Raw genomic sequence first — 21,487 nt, forward strand, 5'->3', positions numbered from 1 at the left:
TATTTCAGTCCATGAATAGCCATTCTCAAAATATTTTATACATTCAAATGACGGAGTTACTAACAGCAGCAACTAGTATTCCAAAGGAAACTTTCAGCATAAGTTGTAGAGGTTCTGTTCATAAAGAGATGAAAAATTTCTTCTCGGAAAATTTCTGTGGACAGTTTATTTAATGTTCATTTTGTTTATAAAACAATTTCAGCTGTGAAGGATATGCAAATCTGTGAAAGATAAAATAACCAAATATTGGAGGAACTTCTGACTGCTTTCTACCTCACTCTTGGAAAAGCTTGAAATGTGTTAAGCTGTGTGTTTTGGGATTGTACATTTTTTCCTGCTATCCCTTACCACGACAATTCTTTTAGCATGGCTTACAGCCACTTTTCTCTCTCAGACCTTCTTGGTGCAAAGAAACCAACACTGCCAGTCAAATATAGCTCTGAAACTGAATTTTTTTATTTTAATTTTGCTTCTATGACATATTTTCCAGTTATATTGCCATTCCTCTTTTCCATTTGTTTGTTGTCTTTACTTAGTCAATTATGTCTCATTCTTACTGAGTGGTGCCAGTTGCAACTCCAATCTTTCTCCGGCAGATATTAGAAACAGATAGGTTGCTTGTATCCTGCCTGCTTTTGACACCTCCAAGAATATACCACTCAGTTATCTAACGGAAATTCCAGTACTGTTATAAAAACATCATTCCCAAAGCTTTAGTTCGCTAAGGAAAAGGTGTCGAGAATAGAAAAAAAATACTGAATATCTTTCACAAACTTTCCTAAGTTTAGAACTATTAGACTACACACAGAGTACACCTAATATACATGGAAAGGATTATGGCTGGAATTCTCAGGAGTCTAGAGCTAAAGACCATGGCCTGACTGAGCTCAGATGAAAAACAAAGAGACAAACAAACAAACCAGTCAACCAACCTAAGAATCAATGGATGCTCCAAAATAAAACTATTGAAACTTCAGTATCTTTAAAGCATACATACTGTTCAGATCCTGGGAGCTAGCAAAGGAATACACTTGTAAAGTTCGGAGTGATGTTATACAGGTAACATAACATATAACCAGAGCGCTGTTTCTGCTCCAGTTCATAAAACCTGACAATGCCCTTTGAAAAACTTGTCTGTTTTTCAGATGTACAGGATAAGACAGAATTTTATTACACCAGTTCTTCAGAGAATCCTTCTGAGTTTTCCTCTGGCTGGATGTGGTAGTTCCGGGGTCCTCCAAGGCAGAGATTAACTGGAAAAGAAACCTAAAAACAAAAAAATGGGGGGGGTTGCCCTTTTTTCTCAGTAGATGTGATCTCTAAATACAACTACTCCCCTTATTTGAATAACATCATTCTGAGTGCAATGTTTTTGCTGTGACTGAATTTTTTGAGAGCATTTGAATTGCTTGTCATATTTCTTTGTGATTAGTGTAAGGATATACCTTTAGGTTGTTGACACTGAGAAGAGGATTTTCAGAACAATATCAGTAATTGAATCAGAATGATTCTGCCTGCAAATAATTTAGAAAGTTTTATTTATATGCCTTAAAGATTATGAAATGCTATTTAACTTCTCAAGTTGGCATAAGATTGAAGTCAAAGTGGAATTTTAGTCTGGTGATTCCTAATGGATATTAAAAAAATCTTTTTCTTCCTTTGTCTAGAGAAAATCATAGTGTTTACCTACTGCAAAACAAAAAACAAAATAGAAAATTAATTTGATATTTGAAAAAAAAATTGAAAAATCTGAAGAAATTTCAGTAATTTTGAGAGGAAATCAAGATGGCATGCAGATGAGGATAACACTGAAGCTTCAACATGGCCATGCAGTAAACCATGAACAGAGGTAGAGTACTTTGGGGGGTGGGGTCTTTTTTGCCATTTGAAACGTAGTGGATAGGTTTGAAGAAGATAGGTTTGAAGAGAAAACCATTTTTATTTTTCCAAGGAAGATGGAAATTATCCACTTCTTAATAGTGAGATACTTTTCAGGAGCTGGCAATGACTGATGGTGGACTAACAACAACCCCTAAACTATCATGGCCTACAAAGTATAAAACCTTCACAAGGGTAATAAAATATTAAGAAAGAATGTAAGAAAGAAGTAAAAAAGCTTGAATTACATATAATAAAGGAAGGAGGGAGAAGAATTAAAAATACCTACAGGAGTGTAAGTACAGTGGATGAATATATGACATGACTGATTCATTGAGTATGTCAGTGAGAGTTTCAGTACAATGACAATAGAAAATGTAATATGTTAGTGTAGTTCTCTAAAATCTTTATTTTTTGGAATAGAGACGCGATCTACTTTGTCAATTCAACTGTCACTGTGATAGTAACAAAAATTTAGTACCCCATGTGTCCAGACAGAAATTTATAAAAAACATAACAACGAAATTATAGGTCCTTCTTTCTTGTTTCCTTACTGTGCACCAAATATATTAAAAATAATTTCTATTGACTGTTCTACTATCTGTCAGGAAGTCATACATAAAATATAAAGACTTTTCCCCTTTTTGCAAGTCTCTGATTTAATTCCTACAGTTATTGACCTCTTTCCTACCCTTCCCTTCCCTTCCCATCCCTTCCCACACCTTCCTTTCCCAAACCTTCCCAAACCTTCCCAAACCTTCCTAAACCTTCCCACACCTTCCCAAACCTTCCCTTCCCTCCAGCCCCACCCCATCTTCCTTTCCCTGGTTCTCTTCTTTGTTTTTATTATGATGCTATAAAGCCTTGTAATATTTTTCTTCTAAATTTTTTTTCTTCTCATGTCATTTTGTATTCCTACTTCCCCATAATGTATTGTCATATAACCAATTGCAACATTCAGTCTTTTTCAGTAATTGAATAAATAAAATTAAAAGTAAAATAGAAAAGTTTCTCTATTCCACTCCTACTAGCAATTCTGAACTACCTTCAGGTGTAACAATTGCCTAATCTGTATACCAGCATAAACAATACCTTAATATAATAATATATTTTGGTAACTCAGAGCCGTACAGTAATGTGCCTGAATGTAGCATCAGATGTAGTCAATTTTATTAACAAATAGTTCTTATTTTTTCCAGATAACAAAACACTGATTTTTTTCAAGGGAATATACCCTTATATCTGCTAAATTTATTTTCTAATAATTAATGTATTTCTCTTTAGGAGCTAATAAATCCTGTTTCCAATCAAACTTTATGACAACTAACCACAGAAACCTTACAAACATGCCAGGCATCTATAATTCATGACAATTGAAGACTAGTTCTCAGGAACACAACTCTCCATTTTGAATAATGGCCAATTTTAGTTGTACAGTATTCTCTTCAATAACAACATCTAATTAAGATATTTGTTACCAAAGTTGTGCAATATTAAGCTGAGGGAGAGCCTATTATAGATGGAGTTCTATTGGAATTTTCATTAAACTATGGACTTTTAATAGATGTTTTAATTAGACGCTGTTATTAACAGGGATGATGCACAAATAAAAATCTGCCCCTATGTGTCCAGAATGCCTCAATAGAATTCACTGTGGGATACAGATAAAAATGTCTCAGTCTACCTAACAAAATCAGAAAAAAATCTTTGCTAAGCAAGCACGTGCAGGCAATCAAAGGGTAAAACAATATGGGTTTGAGCCTTTTTTTTTAAAGCGAACTTACAATATTGGTTCAAATTTGCCTCTTATTTACATTGGTATAATTTGCTAAACGTATCAGGATCATCCTGTAGATGAATTTACTTCCTATTAGTCAACTGAGGCATTATGTCTTAAGAAACACAGCAATGTATTTTTTGCACAATTCTGCCTTTATCTTTTCTTTCCCTTCCTGAATTTAGGTCCAGCAGGGTGGGTAGGGTGCTGATGAATCTAAACCAATGCTGCATTAATGTGTTCATTGTGTTTTCCCTCTGTATCTTAACTGCATGTGCCACTACAGGGGAAAACTGTGACTGTATGCACAGCAAGTAATTAACCACAGAATCATAAAAGCATAGAATGGCTTGGGTGGTAAGGGACCTTCAAAGATCATCCAGTCCAACCTTCTTAATGCAGGCAGGGACACCCTTTACTAGCTCAGGTTGCTCAAAGACCCATCTGATTTGACCTAGAAAAGGTGATAAGGTACCAGTGATAAGGTATCCATAACTTCTCTGGGCAAACTGTTCCATCATCTCACTATCATCACTGTAAAACACTTCTTCCTTATTGCCAGTCTAAACCTACCCTATTTCAGTTTGAAACCACTGCCCATTGTCCTGTCACATTTTTCCTTATAAGCTCTTTTTATATCTTCAAAAGCTGCAATAAAGACTCCACGGAGTATTCCCTTAAAGCTGAACACAAATTTTTGCTATTTAGCAGTAAAAATATTATGGGTGACAGTATCAAAGTCCTTACAGATGTACAGGTAGAAGACATTGGTAGTCCTTCCGTTTTCCACTAAAGGAGTTAATAATTAATCTATACTGCCAGTGAAACAGCCCTTCTGAGTAATATTTGTGTGAAAGACTCATTTGTTCTTTCAGTCAAACATTTGCAGGGTCAAAAAAATTTCCCCTCTCATACATGTAGCTTCTCCCCAGTAGTGTGGTGAATAAAAGTAAACAAAAAACAAACAAACAAAAAGAAAATAAAAAAAAATATTAAGCATATCTATAGCATCTTTCCATATGACTTTTATTATTCTAATAAAACAATAATTGCAAATTATATTTTTAATATAGGGTGGCAACAACAAAAAAATACTCCAAGATCAATTCAGTATAGCGACACCTCATCCTCAGTAATAGACATATGATTAACCCAAATAAAAGTCAGTAGCTTCACCTGTTCTTTTCAGTGTAATGATCTCTGCAATGTAAAAGCAGTATTGTGGAACACAGTCTCTTGGTTTATTCTAGAATAATAATAGAGGATTCTTCTAATCCTCTACTCATCGTCATGATTGGGCTTCGTGAACAAAGGGAAGGACTCTACCCTCATTTGTTACAAGCGTGCTGGTGGCTAAAAAGGCCAACAGACAAGTCCAGTTGCAAAAGGCACAGCAGAAGGACTCCTTGGATGGTATCGGCAGGATACGATTCTTTCTGTGTTGTCTTTTCTCTTCTATGGTGATCCTGTGTGTGTTCTCAAAGGAAGTAGCAGTGTTATAGATAGCGTGTCTCCAGACCTCTCGATTTGAGGCCAGAGTAGACCAGTGATGAAGATCAATGTGGCCAAGGCTGAGATGTTGCTTCAGGGAGTCCTTGCATTTCCTCTTCGGGACTCCCCTCTTGCGGCAGCCAGTGGCAAGTTCACCATAGAGCACAATCTTAGGGAGGCGGTGGTCCTTCATCCTAGAGATGTACCCTGCCCAACGCAGCTGTGTTCTCAGCAACATGGCCTCAGTACTCATAACTGCTGCTTGTTCTAGAACAGAAGCATTAGTCACGTAATCTGACCGATGGGTGTTTAGAATTGTATGGAGACAGCGTTGATGGAAGCGTTCTAGGAGTTACAAGTGGTGGTGGTAGATGACCCATGATTTGGATCCATGTAAAAGAGTAGACAGCACAATGGCTCTGTAAACACTGATCTTTGTACTTTTCTTCTAGTGTTTATTTTGCCAGACTCTTTTATGGAGTTTTCCGAAAGTTCTGTATGCCTTTGCTAACCTGTTGTCTATCTCCCTGTCAATCTTAACATCTGAGGAGATGAGGCTACCTAGGTAATTAAACTGCTGGACTGATTTGAGCTCTGATTCGCCAATGGTGATATGGGGATGATGGAAGATTTCCTGAGGTCCAGGCTGACAGAAAACTGTCTTCTTCAAGCTGACTTCCAGCCCAAAGAGCTCAGCAGCCTCTGCAAAGCAGGATGCTAAACTCTGCAGAGCTACTTCTGTGTGAGCGATGAGGGTGGCATTGTCAGTGTAAAGCAGCTCCCGGACAAGATGATTTAAGGTCTTAGTATGACCTACATTAAATAAAAAGACCTCATAAAAAACCCTCACCAGTTGCTTTAAAAAAAAATTAGCTTCCATTGTAGTGTATTTTTTGCGTAATAATTCAATTTTAGTATAAATGAGAGTGAATCCAATGAAAATGTGCTGTTCTCAAAATAGAAGGCTATGGATTGTCAGTGTGTTCCTTTTGTTTTCAGGACCTTCCACTGAGATCAAGATGGGTTGTCAGCCAAAAGGAATTTAACTTAGTGTTTTCCATTAGGGACTAGGCCTGAGTTTTGATCTCTTTCATAATCACTGGAATATGCAAACCAATGATTTCCCTCTTTAACGGTTTGGCAAGAAAGATTAGGCAGACTCATTTAAGGACTATTATCCTTTGAAGCATGCACAGTAATTCCAAATTATTAAATTTCCAAGCTGATTGTATTCTTCCAATGTAATAGTTTGTTTCTTCTTTTTATAATCAGACATTTCAAACATGATAGACAATTGTAAAACAATATAAAGAAAAATAAGATGGTAACACTTCTATTCTTGAGGTTTCAACTAATAAAATTTAAGCAGATGTTATGTGGGCAGTAGTTGAACAATGCTAAAAAAAATATAGCTCATCTTATATTTGCCATATAAAATATTATTACTACTTGCACCACTAATAAATCAATATGCATTATGTGATCATCCTGAGTAATACTAATATTAATTGTAGAGCAGATACAATAAAGAAAAATTAGTTACTTTAAAAGCACAGTTTCAAAAGTATGCAGATGATCTCTTGCAGGAATTCCTTTCTAAAAACCTAAACTTTATGCTCAAAATAGATATTGGATCATTTCTTCCACTCATTTAATTTAATGGCAAAATTCAGAACTAAAGTGAGCACATTCTGCTTAAGTATACTACCTAGAATCCTACTCTGACTGATTTTTTTCAAAAATAATTTTGCAAACCCATTAAACAAATATTGAATTTATTTCTATTTTTTTTATAATAATACTTCCCAGATGTGTTGGTTTTACAGCAGAGTTTCGGTAGCAGGTGAGTTTGCAGGGGTGGCTTCTGTGAAAAGACATTGGGTGCTGCCCCAGAGTCATAGAGTCAGTTCCAGACAACTCTTAGATAGTCCCAATGCTGCCCAAAGCTGAGCCCATCAGTGACGCTGGTGGTGCCTCTGTGATAATGTATTTAACAAAGGGTAAAAAAGGCTGCACAGCAGCTGTGACAGAGGAGAGAGAAAAATGTGAAACAGCCCCATACACATCAAGGTCAGAGAAGTAAGAGAGGAAAGAATTGTTTCAGGTGCCAGAGCAGAGATTCCGTGGAAAAGAAAATGATGGAGCAGTTGTCCCCATGCAGTCCATGGAGGGCCATGCTGGAGCAGATCTAGAGCATTGAGTCTGGCTGAGATGGAGTTAATTTTACCCACAGCAGCCCCTACAGTGCTGTGCTGTGTATGGGCAACTAGGAAGGTGTTGATAACACACCAGTGTTTTGGCTACTGCTGAGCATTATCATCAGCACCATCACTTCTACATTTCCCCTCACCAGTAGGCTGGGGGTAAGCAAGATCCTGGGAGATGCTGTAGACAGGACAGTTGACCAAAAATGACTGCAGGGATATTTCATATCATGTGATGGTATCTCAGCAATAAAAGCCAAAGGAAAGAGGGAGGATGGAGCCATTACTCTTGCTTTATTTAACCACCTTTACCTTGACACAAAATATTTCTTTCCGTCTTATTTTCTTCTCCTATCCTTCTGAGGAGTGGAGGGATAGAGCAGACTGGTGGACACCTGGCACACGGTCAAGGTCAACCCACCTCATATCCGTACTGCAGCCCATGTAGGACCCCACACCAAAGCAGGGGACTATACCTTAAAGAAAATTGCAGCCTGTGGACAGCATATTCCAGAAGAGGCTTCTGTAAAGAGCTGTAGGTCATGGAGTGGTGCCCATGCAGGAGCAGCATTCCTGGCAGGACCTGTGGCCCCACAGGGAATCACGCTGGAGCAATCTGTTCCTGAAGGTGTGTATACCATGGAAAACACCCACAACTGGAACAATTCTTAAGAACTGCAGCCCATGGAAAGGAGCCACAGTGGAGAAATTTGAGAAAGTCTGTATCATGTGAGAGGCCACCCATGCTGGAGCAAGGAAGGGCGTTAGGAGGAAGAGGTGTCAGAGAGAATGACTTATCACAATCCTCATTCCCCATTACTCTGCACTGCTTGTTGGGAAAGAGATAGAAGAGTCAGGAGTGAAGCTGTACAGGGGAAGAAGGGAAAGGTAGTGGAAAAGTATTTTTACTTTTGTATTTATTTCTCACTATCTTACACTGTAGTTAATTGGCAATAAATTAAATAAATCTTCCCCAATTTGAGTCTGTTTTGCCCATGATAGTAATTATGAGTAATCTATCTTTCTTTATATAACAGCACATGAGTCACCATATTTTCTCCCCCCATCATGCTGAAGAGGATGAGTGAAAGAGTAGCTTGGTCAGTACCAGCCATAACAACCATAGATGGCCCTCAAAAACACTTGTCTCCCACTGCATTTAAGCAATGATCTAGACAATTAAGAACAATTTTAAGACAAAAAAGTTCTATTTTTACTAAATGCCTATCTACTGGGATTTTTCAGTTCCTCTCCCAGCAGACCACGGGACTCTGGTCAAGGTGTCCACAAACTGCATTGTTGTCATTAATCCCTGAGCTACTAGAGAACTCTTATTCTTCAACTTTTTACTGTGGGTGAGGACCGCTTTTCTAGAATTCCTTATTTCCTGCTGCCAATGATACAGGATTTCACATGCTTTGTCTGAGGTATTTCTAGGCTCCTATATCCTTACAGAATGGTGTTTCACACCATCTAACAGAACAATAAACTCTGCTTCTTTATCTTTACACAGCAAGACATGCAAGTACTAAAGCCTACTCTTTTATGCTTAACCTAAGCACATGCAGTTTGTTAGGCATGAGGGATTGTTTCTTGAGTGACGCCCATCTCCTCCAGGCAAGAGCAACAGAAGAAAACTATATTGACAGCAGTCTCAATGATTAATATATTATTATAGTGCATAGATGTGTATGTATATACACACACCTAATAAACTTCATTGAAAACTGTACTTTTGAGGGTATCCTTTTCTCTTTATAGTAGGGCAGTACATACAGATTTTTCCACTTAGGGCCAAGTAAGTAGAAGCAGCCACTGAATCATGTGGAAATGAGGAAATGTAAAAACCTGCACATCAGAAGACATTTGCAGAGCACAATAATGTATAGTTTTATTGGTCCTGCATTACAAGCTTGCAAATCCTTGCACACTGACCTTGCACATCCTTGCACACTGACCTTGCACATGTGCAATTCATCTCTTACTGAGAGAGCACTGCTGCAGCTGAAAGAACCTGTGTGCTGTTCCATCAGGGCTCTGCACACACAGGTCTGTTTGCCAGCACCCTAACCCAGGAACTCAAATTCATCTCAGGAACCTCCTGCCCTTGATTCTGTTTTCCATATGTTATTGTAGCTAATTGAAACAGAGTTTCAAAACTAGAATGGCTGCTAATAAAATGAATGTGTTTTGCTGTATTTATCAGCCCTGACACCATCTGTATGATCTGAGAATCTCACCCAGCAAGGTTTAATGCATTAAAAGAGGACTTCGCTAGATTTCATGGTTGTTCCATGGGAATTTATGAAGTATCGCATATTTTTATCTAGATCTGAGTAGAAAAGAGAAAACCCTGTAAACCTTCCAGGAGATTCAAAAGTCTTTGCAGGAAAAGACCTGAAAGGTTTCTAGAAGATCTCATACATGATATCACAGGACTGATAATTCTCTTTGAATAACATAATTACTTCTTTTTTTTAGTCCAGAGACTTGATTCTGTGAATGTATCATATCCAGTAGTTACCTTGCCCCCATGAACCTGACAGAATTTCACCTTTATTTTTAGATTGTTTTGTTTCCTTTTTTTCTTTTGGAGCTATTCCTCTTAGAAGATCATTAAACTACATTACCTGATTAAAATGGTGCATCTCTAACAGAAAGAAAGCAAGGATTTGTAGCTACTGGAACGGGAACTGAGTTGTATATGACCAAACCCCAGATCTTCAATTTTTCTCACATCTGTTGGGCTGGCTACCGGCTACTTTGGGGTAGCTATCTACCACTTATATTTTACCCAAAATTCTACATTGAAAAAATTTTCTTGTCAAAGGTGCTATATTATTGTTATTCAACTGAAAAAAATCCCAGCTGTCTTCCAGTACAGTTCCAGTAAAACTAACTTTCTGGAATCCTATGGTAATTATTTTAAAACAGAAGGGTTTTCATGTTAAAAAAAAAAAAATCATGTCTTGTTCCAAATACAACAACTAACAACAACAAAGACTATTATTTCACTTACACATGCATTAATAATTTTCTATATGTATTTCTATATATATTTCTATATTTCTACCTGTTGTTCATTTACAAAGAAAACTGAGAAAGAGAAGATGTCAATTTTAGAACAAATATACTATGGGCAAGCTAGCATCAATTTATAATCAAGAAAATGACCACATAATGAGTATGTATAACGTAATAGTTCAAAATAGCCTCTCGTAATGTATGTGTCATTTATTCCTCAAATGAGGTAAAAAGCTGTGGTTCAGACCGCAGAAGATTTTTCCTTTGGGTCTCTATTTAAGGCATTATGCTCATTCAGTTCAAATATAGAGCAGGGGGTTGCACAATATATGTTTGGATAGTTTCAACTATTATGCTCTAGGTGTTCTAGAAATACAGTTTTTTCTCAGACTTAATATAAAGTCTAGCTAATCTCTGTGTAGTCACTTCTTGTGCCTCCTTTATTTTATTTATGCATTATAAGTAAATATACTTTTATATAAAACCATATATTTTTATCTTGTCTAAAATCAGGAAAAAAGACATTTCAGCCTCCCTTTGAAAATATTTACTTCTCTCCCACAGGAAAAGTAAGTAATTACTTTTATATTTTATATATTACTTTTATATTTTATCCCAATATGCTAGTGTTTCCAAACCTGTAAGTCTGCAATTAATGCCTACCACATTTCATTTATAGACAGTAATCTAGAAGTTAAAGTTTCTTTTCTGCAAACAAAAATTTCTTTGCTACTGCTTCTTGCATAAGGTTATCAAGATGGGCGAACTACACAGATAAGAAAACAAGATTTTTCGAAGGGTGTTTGGTGTTTTGATCTAGTGTGAGCTCTCAAAGTTTTGCTTCCCCCTATTTAAATTCTTATAATTTCAAAGATGGTTGAACCAGTAAAACAACATGTTCTTACAAGATAAGAAAAACACTCTTTTCTTAATTAAGGCTGAAATATTGCTAAAAAAAAAGAGCTGGCAAGTATAACTAAATATGCTGCTAAATAAATATGATCCATATATAAAATTCACTATATTTTTTTAATTACTATATTGCTTTTCATTTGTCTTCTTTCCATTTTAGTAACAAATTCTGCACCTTCATTGCTTTTACACTTTGAACATTTCCTAGTAACTCTTCGACTATGGAAGTGAAAGCTTCTATTCCACTCCTCAGTGGCATGTGGTCAAGATGGAACTTGTCATGGAACTAAACCTTCCTAACCTCAGTAGACTTCTGCATTCCAATGTTTAAATTGCTTATTTTCACCTCTAGTTATTGAAGCTGATAATCTGCTGATATAGGAAAAGAAAATAATAGATTTGGGGAAGATTTTAGAGATTTTTCTATAGTTGAGCACCTGGATTCCCTCCAATTTGTGGTTAGGCACATGGCTGAAATATCTGCATTAAGGAGATTGCCATTCCATTGTCCCTTGCAGAGTACTGGCTACCCGAAATTCTTCTTGATTTTTAGAGGAGTCTAATCCTTTCAAGTAATATCAGAAAGGAGATATGGTGATAACACTGCTAATATATACACCTCAGTTACATAATCTAAAGTTAAATGAGATAGATCCAAGCTCAGGTCCACTACATCATATCTCAATGCAGACAAAAAAAGTACTTACAACATTTCCTGGAGAAAATTTTGGTGCACATTTGACTTATCAGGTAATCAGCTTCATTCTTACCTATATTTTCCATAATGGAAATTATTCCTGATATTCATGTAAGAATAAAAGACATTTTCTCCAATGAATTTATATTTTTTGTTCTTACATTATCCTAGAGAAGTAATAGATTGTTTAATATATGAGTTGCAGGGACTCTGTGTTGGCTGGTCTTCACATTTTTGATTCTATTCATCATATTATTACCCTTATACAGTGCTTTTTTAAAGAATTGTGAGACTCTGGATTATTTTCTTACTGATATATTATACTGTACAATCATTCTTACTACCCACCTAAGTGGATCCATCTGTAAATCAGAACAAACTGAAAATATAAAGTGGCACTTTTCAAGCTGAACAAAGTACAATATATGCTGCCAAACTGAAATCTAATAGGAAATGAAAGATAATATTCAGATTCTTACATAGAAGTGCTATGAATTCTAATAGACACACAATTAGTCTGAAAAATTCAGAGGTGTTTTCCACATCCTTCAAAAATGTAAATGTGACTGTTTCACATGCTTTCTTTGAAATACATCAGTGCTGAAATACAATAGCTGCCTCAAAAGTAGGAGGTGTAAATCCAGTGTTACAGAAGGATTTCCAGAACAGAGTATTCTTTGGGCCTGAGTTGGACAGAACTTTCTGATGCTACTTTGTGTGAGATTTCCAAGTAATAAATGTTGACCATCATCCATAAATAAGAGAATTCGCATTAATTTCTGATTTTTTTTTCCCAGAAGAAAAGCAGAAACAGCAGAAATTGTGCACAAACATTGATTTAGTCTCACAAAAATTCTTTGAATTTCAGGGTATTAAGTCAGTAATGAAAATGTAAGGCATAAGAAAAGGAGAAAGTATATCTAAGAATATGTTAAGTAGGAATAATCAAACTCATTTATACAGTAACATTTAATATATCCCTCTTGCAATGTGTATATTTTTCTTTTTCCTCTCAACTTTGCTAGAAACTCCTTCATGTAGTTTGAATTTATGTACAGCACAAAAGTTCTAGATATCAATGCTACTCTAAATCCATTTTGCTATCTAGATGTGAGGTGATATTTTATTCAGACTTAGACTAGCTATACAGGGGGTTTTTTACATAAAGCTCTCTCTATTTAATTTAGCATAGCAATTTTAAATATAATAGTAAAACTTAGATTTATTTGCCCATTCAATTAATTTCTCAGATCCTTGACAGATGTATTTTGAAAGGTCTCTAATAGTTGATGAATGTAAAAAAAACCCCAAACACTAAATGTATATAAGCAAAGGCCTGAAATTGTAAATAACATATGAAAACAAATATATGAATTCTATAGGACACGCTTGTCAAAAATCAGTTTTAAGTAATTGTTTCCACATAGATTTGTAAAACTTATGTCTACGTCCCTACTTACTTTGCAATTTTTTTTTTTTTATTCTTTTCCCTGAGATTGGAAACTTCATTATATTGCTCCTGACAAGCTGTTTGTATGATTCTGTTATGGCCTGGTACCCCTGACAAGTGCGTTTTCTTTGGTGCCTTTATAAATCAGTGTAGTACTTCATGTAATATTTATCAGTTACCAACCACCAGTGCCATAATCAGAGATTCACAGTAACAAGATGCTCATCTTTTCACACAAGTGTTACATTATCATCAAACCAGCGTAGTCAGAATTACTAGAGTAATTTGAATATTCTTTAGGACTTCTAATGGGGTTTTTTGTCTCCACCAGAACTAAACCACCGGATCTGAAACCTGCCTCTGGTACAGTTTTCTTGGATTAGTTCCTCTGTCTTTGATACTCAGAGGTGCTTTGTTGTTAACATTTGGTCATTTTTCCTCCAGGACTCACAAGACTACGTGTTGGGTGTTATACTTTTATCTAATGAGCTTTCTTTTGAAGATTTCTTTCTCCTATATTTCCCCAGAGAATTCAATAGCACAAGTATTCCTTTCTTATCTGGAACACATAAAATACTACAGTAATATTTGCTGGTCAACAAGTGCTTTCTTTGTTTAATTTTTTTCCATAACTGATTTATTTCATTTAACTTTGTGTAATTTAATTCACAACATTCCCATAAAATACATGTAAAAACATGTAAATATGCATATAATTCATATATGTTTTTTCATAATCCAACAATATATTTCTTTAGTGACACATACATACTTTATAGTCTTTGCTTGTTTTTTTGATTTTGTTTAAAATAATTTTTCCTCTCCTTCAACTAATTTTAATTTTTTTTCACATCTTGCACTGTGTAACTGAAGTGATCCCTATCGTCAACTTGTTATTACAGTAGTTTTTATGACCCTAAAACGACAAGCAAGTAAAGAAGTTACTTTACATTTATGGTACCTATAAGGATATATGGAGGACACAGAAGACAAACTGAGGGCATGAAATGGAACTGCTTTGCATTAAGGCCTATTATAAACTGAATTGATTATTTCTATGGTTAAGTCTAAAAAGTGTTTCGTAACTATTTAATAATGCTACATTATGGCCTTTGGGTATTTCCCCTCAAAGACAAACAGCTTTTCACTCACTTCATGCACTTCAAATGTTATAGCCCTGAGCCCATTCCAATTACAAATAAAGCAGAATAATCTCCTCCTTCTCTTATGTGCTGCCTTTATTTAAAGAGTCTTTCCAAATGGACTAATGCCAGTATTTCTACCCTGAGGACTTCTACAGCACATTCACAGATGTCTGGCAGAGACTACAAATTTATGCAGTGACCCACTCACCAGTTTGAGGCCATACTCACCACACTGCCTAGACATTGAGTTTCCAATTTACATCATCACCAGGGTCCCTTGTTAAGTTAGATGTCAAAGAGTCCCTCCAAATCCTGGAAATGCCAGTATTATTTGGTGAGACTTGTGTTAAACTTGTGAGAAAAAAAAAGAAAAAAGTGAAAAAAGCACACACTAATCCTTTGGTGAGAACATTCAGCTTCAGTATACAGGATAAGATTTACACATCCTGTCAGCATCTACCCCAAACTGAAATGTCCTTATCAGCTACTAACAGGTATGCCTCCAGCAAGCTGTCAACTGCGCAGGAAAGATGTGAGAGAAAAATTAGAGAAGCCATTGACCCAGGGCTCTACTCCTCCACAGAACAGGAGACGCTTCTGTTAATCAGAAGGGAACTTCTCTCCTGACATTAAAGGGTCATGTGTCTTTTAACAGTTGTCTCACATTGTATGTGAGTCCTCACATAGGAGCTACCCTCTTCAAGGTGGGTATTAGTTACCAGTGGGAAGCCAAATCTCTCTTCTCCCAAAATCCAGAAACTCTATTCCTGGCCTGCTTTCTTCCTGCTTATCCCTGCCAGAAGAGAAAACTGCACTGGAAGGATAGCTGGACATGAGCAAGTGGCCACAAATGGCATCTCTCTAGTGAAAAATCCCTGCTGGATACGACCAGCTGGCAAGTAATTACAAGGATCTCCCTTCAAGTTCTGCTGCTCCAGGTTTTTTCCTCTAAATCCAGTTTACTGTTTCTGTTAGCACTCCTGCTTGAGTTCAAGTTCTACATCAGTCTGCTAGACTTAATGTCTCCTTTTCAGGGAACAATCTGAGGAGTTGATGAAAGCTTCACTCAAACTAGGAGAACTGCTCTCGAATAAGAAGAAGATGACATAATGGTTCTAAGTGCACTAAAACACACCCCAGGGAGTGGGGATGGAGGTTACATGAGCTAAAACTTAAGATTCTTGAGATGATTAAAACCCACATTCTTCTGTCAGAAGCTTGCATTATGATCCCATTTGACTCTAACTGGATCCCGCTGGCTAAATGAGAATTAGACCATTAGTTTAGGATTAGGTCCATTGACTTCAGAGAATGTAACTCCCTGACATATGACAGCAAAAATAAGAAAATCTTACAGAACACCAATAAAAAGCAAACTAAATATAAATTAATATCTTTTAAATATCTTTTAAATCTTTTAAATATGTAAATTTCAATTGCACAAATATTTAAACTGTGCTCATTCTGTATATTAAATGGTCTTCGTGGTATAGGGTTGATTTGCATTTGAACCTTTGAGAGAGGAGAGTACTGATTTGTAATAAAGGAACATATGTTCTGAAATAACTATGTGAGTCCTATGATACAAAATACATAAATTGTAACTCATGAAACCAGCTTTTTAAATATCTCCAATTTACTGTGTGGCATTTTATGTATGATAATGGAATTGATGTGCATTCTAAAATTATATATTCAAAACCTCTTGCATTTTCTTTTATAACCTACACTGAGCAAAGCTTATTTAAGCTCATCAACCAACTCAGTAAAATGCACATCAGATCCTTTCTTTTTCAATGACATACCTGTTTAATTAACATTTTTTAAGATCATGTACCTTGCTCATTCCACTGATTGGATTTGATATTTTCTTTGGTATACTCCACCATCACGTCAACTGCAGGAAATTAAAACTTTATGCTCTTGTACTTCAGGTTGTTTTTCACATTGTTATTACACTCTTTAGAATATCATCCTTGCCAGCTCTGCTCTTCTGCTAACACCAACCTCTAAGCCATTTTCCACTTTTTAACCACAAATCTTGCTCAGTTTTACTCTGTGTGATTTATCCACAGAATTCCTTCTACTAGCTGATCTGCAGAGCTACTTTTAATTGTTTTATGAAATTACTGCTCCAGAGAGCCCAGGGAAAATTGACCAGGTGACAATGACTAGGCCAAATTAGAGTTATAGCCCAAGAATTAAGCAGATGCAGGTGATCAGTCTGTGAGGACTACTGATATAAATCATTTAACTTTTACCTTTCTCCCTCTGTTATTCCATTGCCATGCAGTGCCTCAAATTATTTTGAAAGAAAGAGTTTCTATGAAGGAAACATGAAGGAAAGGAAGTGCAAAGAGTTGAATCTACCTTAGTTACAGCAAACTAAGGGAAAAATTTGGAAGAAGGTAAAATTTACTATAAATTCTCTGTCCTTGAGAGCGATTGAAACATCTCTTTAAATCAACATAGCCAGACTCTTCTGTACTGTGAGGATAGGGAGGTGCTGGAACAGGTTGCCCAGAGAAGTTTTGGATGACCCCCCCCGGCAGTGTTCAAGGCCAGGCTAGATGAGGCTCTGAGCAACCTGGTCTAATGAAAGGTTGGTTTCCTGCCCATGTCAAGGGAGTTGGAATGGCATGATCTTTAAGGCCCCTTCCAACCCAAGCCATTCTAATGATTTTAATGAGGTATTAAGGGGAGACAATGTCTGACGCACATGCAATACTACTTTGAGGTACTGCTACACACGCTACAGTTCATTAAAGACAGAAGTAATTTGTATTTGCAGAGCATTCCAACATTTCTGGTATTTTTCTTTCCAATTTCTTTACCTTTTGGGAGTTAATGTATCAGTGCATACTATTTTTAAATAGGATAGTTTTGTCTTTTATTTTTAATGAAGCAGATAATGTAGAAATTTACCAATACTGTATTTTCACTAATTTTTTTGGTGCTAATAATCTTTCTTTAAAAAAAAAAAACCTGTTACTATAATTTTGTTTTATAAAAAGTTTTCCTCATTTTCTGTGTTTCAAATTACATCCCTGATTTCCTACATATAAAATCAGAGCAGCTGTGATTGGCTATACACTCTTTTCTGCTTTGTTATCTTTCAAATTCATGTAATCATGCAATTATCTTAAAAAGTCAATGCTTTCAATGATAGTAGAATGGATGGGTAATTATCCACAAGAGATCAATCTATAATAGAATGCAATTTAAAATTATATATATACATTCGTTTGAATTCTATAGGAAAGCTATTACAATCTCTTAGATACATCTGAAGAATTCTATTCTTCATAATAAGTGTGTTTGAAATTTGCATAGAAGTAGAGTTCTGACTTTAGAGTTCACTTTGAATATTACCTCAGAGATGACACATGTTAGGGAACTTTTGAAAAATAACTCAATAGTAAGTGAATTATTCAATTTTCTGAGAATATACTTGCAATTAATATTCTCTTAAGATCCTCGGCACTGATAAAAACAGTCACATATGTTGGAAGTAATGGTGGGAGGTTCTTTTATTGACTGTTTCATGATTTCTACAATAGATAAGTTAAAGCAAAATACATATATTAAATAACGTGAATTGTTTTCTTTAAATGACATGTACAAACTTTTAAGAAGTTTTAAAGTATGTGTGTACTCCACAGAGAAGATCTAATTCAGAATTAAATCTAGAAGGAATGATGACATGTATCTTCTTTCATGTTTAAACTGTGAAAATAATAATGTATTTAATTGAATAATAGTTATGAGATCAATATAAATAAAAATAGTGGAATGGTCTAGTTATTGCGTGATACAGCTTTGTATTTTGAGTGGTCATGCATTATCTCAAGGACCACTGTTTGTCTGTGCTACGTATCATCCCAGCACATATGGGCTTTGTCCAAGACCTGGAAGAGTCAAACCTTCTGTGTGCCCTGGGGAGTTTTTGCACCTTTCGCTTTGTACTTTCTTATGAGGTAATTTTCTGGATATTCATCATTGCTAATGCTACTTGGAATAAAATAGTTATAGCTTGTTGTAATTGCTCATACAGTCATTCGAACTACTTCTAAGACGAATCATTTGTAAATTAACTCCTTAAATACCTCGAAATTTGCACTCCTCCTCCTTCATATGTTCGATTTATATTTTTAAGTGTGTACTCTTCAATTAGACATCAAAAGGTGAAAAATTCTCTTAAACTAAGCTATGCTAAAGAAAGACAAAGAACAGAGGCACCATGAAGATTTTCAACTTCTCTTAAACTAAGCTATGTTAAAGAAAGACAAAGAATAAAGGCACCATGAAGATTTTCAGCTTCACAGTGGTCGTCCACCATTTTACAGGCCTTTAATATGTAAGTAAATCAAGCTAATTGTCAGCAGTAGTCACCATTTTGTGGTTCCTTCAAAAAGACAGTTCTCCAAGGCTCTCAGCAATCCATCTCTCCTGCTATGTGGTCCTCTTAGGGAAAGGGAGTAAATTGTTTGAAGACCATTAATAATTTCAGCTTGATTGCAGTTCATTCTAGCTATCTTGTGACCTGTAATGGGCTCTTAAAGGAGAATCTCCTGTATCAGTCATGTTTTTCTTTTGTTTGGTTTTCATAAGCAATCAGACAAGAAAAAAAAATCAGATTTCTTAAGGAATTGGAAATTGCTCAAACAATTGTGTCTTTTGGGTATTTTTCTATGACTTCATCAAAGTAGCACTGTTGATGTTAGTAGCTTTTCAGAAAGCTGATTTGAAAAAGTATTTGGACAACACTCTCGGGCACATGGTGTGATTCTTGGGGTTGTCTAATGCAAGGCCAGGAGTTGAACTCAATGGTCCTTTTAGGTGTCTTTCAACTCAGGATATTCTATAATTCCAAGATTAGACCTAGGTACAGTTCAGTCTCTATTTCTTTCACCTTCTCCTTTTTTTTTTTTTTTTTTAATGACTTCTATGGCTTTCCTGTATGTTGTTCTGTTCTTTCCTCTCTAATTTTGCCTTTTTCTCCAGGGAGTAGAATGGAATGTTCAAAAAATCATCATCCACCTTTACAATTGACACTCCAAAGAATTGTGAGGTTGTTCACATCTTACTGAATAAATCCATCTGCAAATTTCTGACTCAGTTTACATTCAGTTTACATTCAGTTCATCTCACAATATTTCATTTCACAACAATAAGGACCTGGCCTATACTCATTTTACCCAAAAGAAAAAAAAATGATGAAACATCACATGAATGAAATTATACTTTCCCAGAGAGAGGGTAAAAGGTTAAAAGTACTTTTTTTTTTTTTTTTATCTATGAGTTACAGATTTTGTTCTGTAGTTGTTGTATGCTCCTCTTCTAGATAGTCCTTTTGTGAGTTTAGGCAAATATTTTGCTTTCCTTGCTACTACTGACTTTCTGGACTACTCCAGGTCTTTGTCTCTCTTCCATTCTCAGCCCACTGTTTCAGGACAGTTATTTTTCCCCCTTTTCCTAGCAGTGTTTCTTTGTCTTCTGCACTGGCTATTTGCAACCAATGCTGGTCTGTCCCCAGCATGCGCATGTGTTCTTCAGGGCTTACGCATACTACCCCCACCATCACGGCTTTGCCACTTGCTCAAAGCACTTTCTGATACTGGCTTCAGCTGCAGGTCTTTCTGCATTGTGCTGGTATTTCCCTTCCTGCTATAAGAAAATATACAAAATTTATTTTTTAAAATTTGATAATAAATGATCTTTTGGTAACGGATTACCAGAAAAGACATAATAGGTCAACTTCTCTCCTTCTGCTGTGGATGTTGTTGGATTCCCTTAGGATGCAATTGCACAAATTTCTTCCAGTTCTTTTGATGACAGGTTCTTATGAATTGCAACTTATACATTATTCATAATCTAATAAAAAAATCTCCAATCATGAATTCAGTTTCTTACTCTGATTATCCCCTTTGCTTTTTACCTTTTGCATGGTCAATTATATTGTTTTTATTCTTTGTTTCTGCAGTGCAGTGTACAACTAGTTTGTCCATAATTAGGATTTCAAAGTAGGCAATACTTTCTTATTCAAATATAAGGAACAGGGTAGAAATGGACTCAGCATAAGGAAAACTTATTCTATCCAATGGAACGTTCAAAAAATCATCATCCAGCTTCACAACTGACACTCCTGTGAGGTAGTTCACACCTTACTGAAGTAATCGATCTGCAAATTTCTGATTCAGTTCACATGCATTTCATTTCACAATGTTTCATTTCACAACAATAAGGACCTGGTCTATACTTATTCTATCCAATGCCTGGGTTTAGAAGTAAAAGAAACAAATATATTGTTTCAACTAATCATAATGTGTTTCTTTTAATCTATATGGCATTCCAAATTTTTAACACTATTTTATTTAACTTATGTTGTTTGTATAAGTCATGAAAAGTAATGAAGATGTGTAAAACTAAAAGCTATGCTTTAAAATTTCAAGAACTACATCAACATTTCCATTGGAAAACATGTCATTTAAAAATGTTCAAATTATATAGCCTAGTGTTTGAAATTCTCTGGTTTTTATTTTGCCCAAATTATTTGGTAATCTTTAACTCCCCAAGAAATTATTTTATATATATATATATCAAATTCACTGTTCTTTGCATTTTTCACAGATCTACTGGTGAATATTACAGAAAAATAGCAGTGGTAATTATCTGTCACTAACTGTATGCTGTTTAAAAACTTTCATTTATGATAGACCTAGAAATAAGGTATATTCATATATATCAGGTATATTGACAATCCAGAATGTAACAAAGATTTAAAGGATTTGGGTATAAAAAATACCCTGCTTAAAACAATGCTAATCCTTCATTTTTCATAAGAACTTAGTATGTCTAAATGACTGTATGACTGTCCTCTGGACCTGAAGTTAAAATTTCATGGGATTT

The sequence above is a fragment of the Manacus candei genome, unplaced genomic scaffold (assembly GCF_025592945.1).
Source record: "Manacus candei isolate 608988 ecotype Guabito, Panama unplaced genomic scaffold, ASM2559294v1 h1tg000016l, whole genome shotgun sequence".
NCBI classification, from domain to species: domain Eukaryota; kingdom Metazoa; phylum Chordata; class Aves; order Passeriformes; family Pipridae; genus Manacus; species Manacus candei.